This window comes from Phyllostomus discolor, chromosome 12 (genome assembly GCF_004126475.2).
Source record: "Phyllostomus discolor isolate MPI-MPIP mPhyDis1 chromosome 12, mPhyDis1.pri.v3, whole genome shotgun sequence".
Lineage (NCBI taxonomy): Eukaryota > Metazoa > Chordata > Mammalia > Chiroptera > Phyllostomidae > Phyllostomus > Phyllostomus discolor.
The window spans coordinates 13,029,888-13,040,542 of NC_040914.2; positions in this window are offsets into that span (position 1 = coordinate 13,029,888).

The window sequence follows — 10,655 nt, forward strand, 5'->3', positions numbered from 1 at the left end:
ACCTTTGAGTGCTGTATTCTTCTCCAGGAGGTACCAAAAGACCAAAAGATCAAATTTAGTTTCATAAACAATGGGTCCATTTCTAATTCCATGGCCATTGGTCTGAACTAGGACATTTGAGCTAAAGTCCTGGCTTTATTACCAAACTTTCCAATTACATGTTATTAACAGAAAGAACAGAAATGTACTAACCTAATCAAATAGTTTTATTGACACATAAATAACAACATTGGAGACTTTAGAAATCTTATGAAAACTATATAAGAGAAAGTCTAAGATCAATGTCGGCACCCACATGGGTGTCCTCTTGTCCATTCCCATTGTGTACAATTGTGAACAGGTACATCCTCATGTTTGCATGGAGGAGTGCCACTGCTCAGATTCTGTGACCATATCACCTGATACCATTAGCTGCTCATCCTCTGAGGGACACAATGTTAACTCTACTGTGGACATGATAGAAATGAGACCAAACCAAGGCAGGGGTTAGTTTGAAATGTGACCTTAGTTAACAATAATGACAACGTCAGCTCACATTTTTGAGTGTTTATTCACTTACTATAAATCTTTTAAGAAGTATTCACTTGCAGACAAATATATTATAATAATGCAAAGAAACTTAATTTAGAATTCAATAACACAGAGGAAGAAATAAGGGTTACTAATATAGTACATTCAGTTGAAGGGGTCGACTTTCAACCCTGATGATGGGGTTTGATGTTTTACACTTATAAACCCCAGCATCTTCCCTTTTGACTGGGTCTATGGTGAGTCTTCTGTCATCCACGGTCAGCTTCAGTCTGTCTGTGAACTGCAGACCCATGCCATTGAACAGCCACTGGATGGAGAGTCCATTTGTGTAGCAGGTCAAGACCACATCATCTTCATTCTCTATGACCAAATAGCTGCTAGCTAGAATGATGGGCACTCTTAGATACTCGATGGAGAAACAGAGAATGTGAATCTTTGAGAATGTGCTTGAGACATGGAACCATGCTGCTTCCTCAGAGATCTCCACCACTCACAGACCACAGTGAGCAATGTAAAGGTCACCAGAGTATGGTCCTGACATTTGTAGAAACAAAATTGTCTAAGCTCAGGTGATAGTATGTAAAGTGAAAGTTTTACCTCCTCTCTGAGCCCATATGAACTCAGGGGGATTCTCTATCTGTTCCCTCACTCTTCTCTGTACTAGCAGCACACAAAACCCCTTCCCAGTGCATATGGCTCATAACCTCATCATCAGGTATAATTTTTCTCTCATGAGCTTTATTTATCTTGTCCTAGAACTTTTTGTTTGACTTCACAAAGCATCAAGTTCCACTCCTTATGTGAACACTTATATACTTTGTGAAAAGAAAGCTTACCACCTTTGTCCATATCTGGGGCCAAGGGAAGTTTACAGCAAGTGGAAAAGCATTCAGCTTTTGTTAAAAAAAAATTATTAGGCATTAAGGATGGCCCAAGCCAGTGTTCATGGCTTACACATTGAGGATCTCTATCTAAAATGCTTCTCACTTTGAACAAGAATTTATTTCCTTGCCAACTGAATCAATATCATGGTATAATTAATCTCAAAGGGAAGTAGTTAAGGTTTTAAAAAAAAGACATTGACTGTAGGAAGAGAAGAACACTATTCATATACTAAAGGCCATACATAACAGCCCAGAGCTAACACAATATTCCCCAGACCACCTGACTTCCTGGTTGACCAGAAGCCTTTCCTTCCAGCTGCACAGATTTCTGTCACCCAGCTGAGATGTGTTTCTATGGGACATCATTTCCGAGGACATGCTAGAGACTGGGGTTTGAGTGAAAACAACACATAAAGTCCAGAAGCAAGCAAGCAAGCAAGCAATCCATAAATTGACTACTCAGGCCTCTGAACCAAGAGGTGGGTCAAGTCTTTACAGAGAGTGTGACTGAAATGAGCCTGTGAGGCTTGGAATGATAGAGCGGAGTCCAAGAAGTGATCTAGCAAAGAGAAAAAAAAAGACAGGCAGAAGCTGATAATGTTAGCAGAATCATGTGCTCTGCCCTTTACCATTAAAGATTTTCTCTTTTCCATGATGGCAGCTGAGGACTTGTGCAAATGGAAAATGAGTGACTTACAACAAATGGGGAACACTGACTTCCTGAATTCTGGTGCTTGTACAATTTGTGTTAGGTGGCCATGAGATAGAAATGTGGAAAAACTTAAAATTATTCTGTGTGTGAAAATTATGATTAATACCTTAGGGCCTAAGACTACTTGCAAGAAAGACTATTTTCTTAGAAAAAGAAGAATGGATCTCAGATGATGGTCTTAGTTCCTGGAGGGCAGAAAGCCTCTCCTTCATGGCCAGAATTTAAAGGACTCTGTATCCATGTTACAGGCTCCTAAGTGATTTTTGGATCATTCATTCAGTTCATTCACTCATTCCATATTTATTTCTTCCTAATTCATCAACAGCAACTGAGTGTTTGTTATTTATTGGTTCATGAGCTGGTTTCAGGGGTAGAGTGGGGAGTGAGAAGACAAAGTCCTTTTCTTTACATCTGCTGGGACAGACTGCACCAAAACAGGAAACAAATAAGTGATGTCAAATCCAATGCAGGGAGGTGTGCATAGGTCACCTGAAGGGGATGCCTGGGTAATCTATACAGTGATTCTGATTGTTACTGCAGGTACTTTGGTTGTAGAGTAAAAACACATTATGTCTCCATTTTTTAACCCCACAGACCAAGTTGTATTTCTATGAGCTGAGGACACTTAATAAAAAAAATCGCAAAACAGTTTTTATGGTTTAGAATCCAAAGACCCTCTTCTATGGTCCCCAAGATAGAGAAATAGAGAAATTCTGTCTATGGCTACAGACAGCCCACAGTGACTCTGATGAGCTGCTCATGTTCTGTGTGACTCTGCTGTAGTGACTGTATCTCCCTGTTCCTCAGTTTGTTCTCAGTTAAGAAGGCTGCAAGTGTATTAAGTCTAAAATATTGTCACTATCTGACCTAAACCCTGAAATAAAAGAGCTGCTCAAAAAAGGCATCTCTTATAGATGGACTCCCAGATCTCTTATTGTTCTGGGCTGATCCCTGATAAATGAGGACCTTCCAGCAGCATCTTTTTTTCCTCAGTTTCTTTCTGGAGATGCTGACTTTTTTCTGAACCTTCCTAAGACCCAAGGGCAGTCAGCTATATCCACAGATATTGTCTAACTGTGCTCTCCACACACAGACTCAGGTGATGCCAAACTCCATTTCTGCCAAGATGTGACTCTTGGCTCTGAGCCAGGATAAGTGACAGGCTCACAAGCCTTGTGACTCAGGTTTCCATTAAACCTTTGCACACTCAGGCCTTTCAAGGACCCCAATCCCAACCCAGTACAGTCTGTATTACGGCATGTCTCCAGAGGGAGACAAGAACCTGGCACAGGGCTCTGGGGAGGGGTTATTGAGCTGAGCTCTGTATGATTATCACAAGCTTCTCAGACCATGCTCTGACCTAGTACAGCAGGGTCAGCCTCAGGTCAAGTTCATAGGAACATACTCAGGGGGCTAAACAGAGATTAGTCTCCTTCTGCTGAGTTAGTCTCATCAGACCGACCCTTCTGTCTGCAGTGACTTTCTGCAGGGCTGCAACTTGGGAAGGGAACTGAGATCTTCAGAAGTTTGTCTACACTCTGTGTATCCTGCATTAAATGTCAAAACCGAACCTGAAACAAAATGCAGAGTGGAATGGAGGTAGTGTCCAGGGCTGTCAGTCCTCTGTGTGAAGTAGTAGTCACCCCACCCAACCCCCAGTCACCAGAGAGCAATCACTCACCATATACATCAAGTTGCCCAAATTCTATTTCTGTTTCTGAATCTGGAAAGTGGGTTACTACAGTGTATATTCCGGCATCCTTTGTGGTGACCTTCTTCAACACCAAAGATCCATCATCATTTAATATCTGTCATCCGTTGTTTTCAGGACCACTTAAATGGAAACTTAATGTTGGAATAAAAAAAATGAGATTACATTATTTTGATCCACATCTTGCCCCTTGTACCACACAATGCTTACAACTTCAGGGGGCTTATTGCGGATACACAGAACTACATCTTCCCCTTTGGCAGCATAGGTCGATGCAATACTGATTTTGGCTGTGGTAGGCCGGCTCCAGAATGTTAAGAGTGAGACTAGGAAATAAGAAAAAAAATGAATCAATATTTGCATCTATGTATTGGGACAGAAAGATGAGGCACTGAATCCTGACCTGGTTGGTCTCTTTATCTCTCAGCCTTGGTCTGCAGGTGAGTGCGTGCCTCCTATGGTCAAGGTCAACAGCATGGCCTCCATTACTTCAGTACCTCTGAAACTGTCATCATTTCCATTTCAAATACTTTTCTCCAGTTGGTTGTATTGGCTACCTCCTCACTATGCTTAGACCCCTTCTGAAACTCAGGGGCAGTTTTTGAAAGACATGTTTGCTTACCACACTCTCTAAAGATTCTCTGCCTTTACTTTCTGACCTGTCCTGCTCTGGTTTTTTTTTCATGGCTGTTGTGGATACCTGACCTCACATCTAGACATTTCCTTGTCCCTCTCTCCTCCACAGAACATGGGCTTTCTGAGGACAGGGCTTGTCTGATCTAGTACCCCCAGTGACTACAAAAGCTTGAAAATACATGGGGTTGAATGAATGAGTCCTGTACCTCCTGGGGCTAAATTGCCCATTTCTGGGGTTTACAGTAAAGGAAATGCCTAGCATCCCTAGTTTAATTTTTCTGGCATTTCCTGATATAAATAATTATTATTGTTACCAGTTTTCATAACTCTATACTCAATGATGAATAACCGGAAATAAACAGAAATCCAGGTTTTCCTTCCTCCCACCCCTTCCAGATTTTGAGATTTTCCTTTTGCTGGGCCCCCTTCCCAATCCTACTCTTCCGTTTTGTCATTTACACTCAAGTCCAGATGGAAGCCTTCCCTCTTTTCTCAGAGCACTGGGCCCTCCATCAGATCCAAGACCGTCTCTGTGTCACATGAATAATCTACCCCAAGGAATTTTCTCCTACTAACCGGCCACCAGGAGCCCTTGCCAGTGGTCAAGTCCTCTGTGGGTAGAGACTGAAGGGGACCCCATGGTGTATGTTGTCTGCTCAGGGGCTTCCCTTTTGAGAGAATCTTGAGGTTCTGTAAGACTCACAGGCACCTCTATCCAGAATGGTACAACCTGCTGTGTCCTACCTGTATGCTGAGCTTTATTCTGGGGCAAGGTTACCAATGTTGTCATGTGGGCTGGGGGCAGGGAGTATGCACATGACCATTCCACTCCCTGTTTTACTTTTTCCCAACCTTGACCCTTCTAACCAGTACTGCCATCTTATAACTTGGTTCCCCAGGAACTCCTGAGGCCTCTCAACACCACATAAACACACATGCAAACACATGCATAAACACACACATAACCCACTCTAATGCTGCATTTGGAAAAGCACAAGTCTGGGGTTTCTGGGGTCAGGAGGTTTCTCCACAACTTCCTGTCAGGTGCCCAGTGGTCTCTCTCACAGCCCTCTCTCTCTCACACACATTTGATTCTTCCCTTTAGAGCAGTAGTTCTTGAACTAATTCACAGTAACCTGTCACAAGTAAGTCACTCCAGCTGTGCATCAGATCACCTGTGAAACATTGTAATATTGCAATGCTCAAGTGACACATTAAAAATTCAACTTAAGCAGCTGTCCAGCTAATGTAGGTGCTCATTCAGAGTTATATACCTTCTTGTGAGAGCAGAACCACCTCTCCTGCTCTCCTGCATACAAGAGAAGTCTCTAGATCCTGCTATACTGCTGATTCTAACTGGGTGCAGTGGTTGAGAGACTCTGTATCTCATAAGCTCTGAGGGGAGGTTGATCTTAACTATGACTTGTGGAGATGATTCACAAAAGCAAGGCTGATGGGGACACAGGTATCTTGAGAGGATGTCACAATAATTCCAGTATTGACCTCTGCTATGTCTTTAGCTTAGATCTGTCAGCACCAGATAGAGACCTTCAGATATCATCAAATAAGAGGATTATTTGTTTGTGACCCAGAAAGTCAGCTGAGCACCAAGTCATCCCCATGTTTTCTAAAGCTCTCTGGTTTTCCCAAATGAAGGTAACAAACATAACTTTGGGGATGAGAAGTGGTCAAGCTTGGTGATAATTGCACAGGGGACCCTTCTTCTATCTCAGGTTGTCACCAGACTTGCTTTTGATTTCAGTGATAAAATCTCATAGCTGGAATTTTCAGTAGGACATGCAGTTTTAGGTGTGAATTTGGAGATGTCCTCTGTGTCCCAGGAAGAAGGGACTGTGGTGAAAGATCAGGTGCCTGTGGGCTGCCTGGTTCTCAAGAGACAGTTTCAGGTAGTAGACCTTTCCTCTCCAAGTATGTTTTTTGGTCCTGCCCTTGCACTGCTGGCTTTTGGGACAGCCTCTGAGTTATCCCTGGACATATTTTTTGTTGTCACCAGACTTAGACATGGATGATACCAGGCATGGAGTAGAGAGCAGCACAGAAACCTCTGTGAGAAGACGTGCTTCTAGGCTTTGTCAAGGTAAAACAAACAAACAAACAAACAAACAAAAAACAACCCTCCAAGCTTATATAGCCATGCAATGAGTTTATCTGGCCAAACTGACCTCATATACCTTGGAGAGAGGACTCAAATGCTTTGAAGAAAGGCAGTTTTTCAGCTTATTTTATACATTATCATCAAAGTAGAAGATGATAAAATTTGGATAAAATCCAGAAGGAGATGAAAGAAAACATAACAGAGAAATCTCCAGAATTGGAAAACAAAAGCAAAATGGAGACACATATATTTTTTACATTTCTGAGTAGAGGATAATTAACATTTACTGAACACAGAGAAGGTGCACAGGGGACCAGATAACCTAAAGGATACTGTGGTCTCATATACTTGTCCCAGACTCTGTTAAGTGAATGGCCCAGCCAAGAAAATCCCCCTGATGTGTCAAAGTTATGCTCCCAAGATGCACAAAAATAGGTCAGTGTTCACTTAAACTAAAGACCGACCTTTCTCAAGGAAAATATAGGCCTGGGATGTGACAACTTGCCAAGTTAGACATTTCTGATGAAAATATCCTGTGAGGGTTGTCTTACCTGCCATGTGGCCCCCTGAGCTTGTCAGGGTTACTGCACAGCCCATTTGTGTTAACAGTCTCTAGATGTAGAAGGTTCCATGGAGCAGCCATGATGGAGGTCCCAAGAAAGGCCTGTTAAAGCAGGGGATGAAAATCAGGCTACTTCTCCATCTTAGCCAAAGCCTGATTCCTCTGTCTATTTCCTGTGCATCTCAATGTTGCTGCCATGAAGACAGAGGAAGATCTGCAGCCAATGTCAGGTGCTGCACAAGAGCGCTGACCAGTACAGGGTGAATGCTGTGAAAACTCAGGCGTTGTCCAGAATATTATGAGTCCAGTGTCAGGATAACTGTCCCACCAGGGCCATGTGCTTGGTCAGACAGAGCACTCTGCTTTCAAGTATCCAAATGAAGGGCCTGGTGAAGGTTCTCCTGAGGCTTTTGGAAGAGGGTGCTGGCCTAGAGAGTCCATCCAAAATATGTTCTGTGTGTCCTCCATCACTACATTGGGATGTTGCATATAAGTCATTTCTGTGTCCCTCTCTGCCCACAGTGCACAGGAGCAGGAGCATCTCCATGTGAATGAATACTCAACCAGGGGCCCTGTGTGTTCTTTTGCTAGAGGAAGAGAGGTTCTTGTGGAACCCTCAGCCCCTCTGAGATGGAACCAACCACATATTCTGGGTTCTCCTGCTTCATTCTGTACAGGAAGTTTCCCTTGTTCCCCAAGACATCATGAATTGGAGACCTGTCCTCAGAGACAACATACAGGTTACCCCCAGAATAGGAATTTTTGTAATGAAAAGTCTTCCATCATGTCTACAAGGTCAGGGTGTTCTCTTCCTTCACTTGGTAGTAACTCTTCCAGGGGTTGAAGATCCTGAGTTTCTGTCCAGTCAGGTATCTGTGAGAACAGGAAAAACACAGACCTGGGGTGATGAGACATAACTCACAAGGTAGGACTGTGGAGGGCGGTGAATTTGGAGGAATAAATGCAGTACAACCCCTCACTATTAGGAAGTTTCATTCCTTCCTCTTGATTGTATGTGAAATAAAAACCTGACCCTAGCATGTCCCCAAGTAGGTGACATCCTCCTGTCATGCTGACACCTGTGCCTTTGTGTCTATAAGAACATAATTTGACTGCAAGTGTCAAACAGTGTGATAGGCTTCTACTGTGAAGTTCTCCTTATTGATTTAACACATGTTTATGGAGCATCTGTCATGTGTCAGCCTATTGACTGAGCCCTGGAAACTCCAAACATAATAAGACAAGTGTGGGCCCTGTTATCATTGACTTTACCTTGTAACAGAGGCAGGGTGTCAGGTAAATCATGGCTCCACGAACATAATTATAGTTTATTGAAGGGCCTTGACAGAAAACTTCTCGTCCTTCCAGAGTATGTATTGAGTCTCAGCTGGTCTGGTGAGCATGAAGAGCACTTCTGAGAAAGTACCCTCTTGGCTGAAACCTGGAGAGTTAGTGCACATTTACTCCATAAAGAACAGAGGGTGTTAAAAAAAAAAAGAGCTTCCTCAGAAGACTGACCTTTGTAGAGGTGATGCTTGGCTGAATGGAAGAACAGACAGAGTCCATTGTGGGAGCTTGAAGAGTTAGAAAGACTGTGTAATGAGCAGTGCTGTTTGAATTGGAGACCCGTCTTCAGAGACAACATACAGGTGACCCCCAGACTAGGAATTTTTGTATCCCTGCTGCACTCTGGGTGCTGCTGAGGTGAGGTCAGCTGTGCCCCAGAAAAGCTCCTCCTGTAGAGTAATTCTGTCACACCTGTGGAGGAGTAGGGAACATGGGCAAGAAAATGTCATGTTACAGTTGGGTCTATTTTTTTTTCTTTTTAGTTTTTGACTTTGTATTCAATGTATATTTCGGGCAATATTTCATATATATATAATTTCAATACACTTACTGAATTATAGTAGAATATAATGACCTTAACATATTGAAAGTATGGAATTTATGAAGTGTTTTCAGATGCATGCACCAGAGAAGTTGTACAATGAAAATAAAGACCATGTCCCGTATTATGAAAGTCTTCTCATGCCCTCTTGTAATCTCCTTTTTCATCACCTCTCCACCTCTATTTTTAGTGTTAAGAAAATTCTCAATTTTTTCATTATAAATTCATTGGCATTTTCTGGAATTTTCAAAATTTTTATCATAAAGTATTTAATTTCAGGCTAAAGTTGGTTATACTGACAGAGGTCTTTCTCTTTTTTCTCTAGTTATACCTCATTTCAGGGATCCATTAATTTTGTTTGCCTATTAACCCTTTATAGGCATTTGTGTTGTTTCCAATTTTGGGCTCTTACAAGTAAACCTACCATGAACATTTTTGCAGAAAAGTCTTTAACTCAAAGAATCAGCGCTTGTAAAACCACTGAGTAGCTGTAGAAATAGAAGTTAGAGAGTTACCCCTAAAGTTTGGTCTCTCAAGGTCACACTGCCACAGCCCCACCCAGAGACACAAAAACTCTTTCTTCACATGAAGCTGTGTCTGCTTCATGTGCTACCATCAGTCAACACAACAGCAGAAATGATGGTACCATCTCAGTTTCAGCTTCTAATTTATGATACAGTGCACCTGAGAAACTACATTTAATCCACATCTGTATTCTCAATCACTAGGAATAGGGGAAAGTTAGTGTTTAACTTTTCAATCCCTCTGATATAAGGGGAAACCCCCACAAAAAAGGAAGTGAAGTGCCCACTGATAATATAGAGCATGTAAGGGCCCACCTACAGGCTGTGTGAGTGACTTTACCTGGAGGAGTCTCAAGTTTCTCATGTGATTGCATGAAAATATGTTTGGTCTCCTTTCTTGGAATTTGGAAAAGAGCAGCTAACTCTTTTGGAATTTTTGAAGAAGTGATGAGGGTGATAAGAGTGTCTTTTGCTGTGATGACGCAACTCTTGGAAGGCCTCTGGATAGTTGCAGAGTGAGGGCAGGTCACCAGAAAAAACACTTCTGATCAGAAGCTTGGAATTTTCAACTATCAACTTAAGAAATATTTCAACCTGACAGGAAATTTTACGACTCTACTTGTGCCAAACATGACAATAATTCCTGGGAAGAAAAACCACAATGGACTGAAAGAATGTTCTGAAACATGGCAGTGTCAAAAGCCAGAGGCCTAGGGGGTTACATGAAATTTGTGGGCTCTCCATTAAGGAGTTGGAGGATGCAAAGCAGAGAAATCTCTGAGATTGTGTAAAAAGTAAAACAAATGGACACAATTGTTATGTCAGTTGATACAGGAGAGATAGGAGTTAATGATAAACACAATAACTATACAATGAGAAGGAATGTGGTCTCTGCTATGGTGCAGTGAGTGGTCTGGAAAAAAGAAAATGACCCTGATGTTTTAAAGGTATGCTATGGTAAAGGAAAACAATAAAAATAAAAACACCCTATTTAAGGTAAAGATTGACTTTTGTCAAGGAAGATATTGGCCTTGGACGTGACTACCATGACTCAGTTGTGATTAAACTTTTAATTTCAAACCATCCTATGT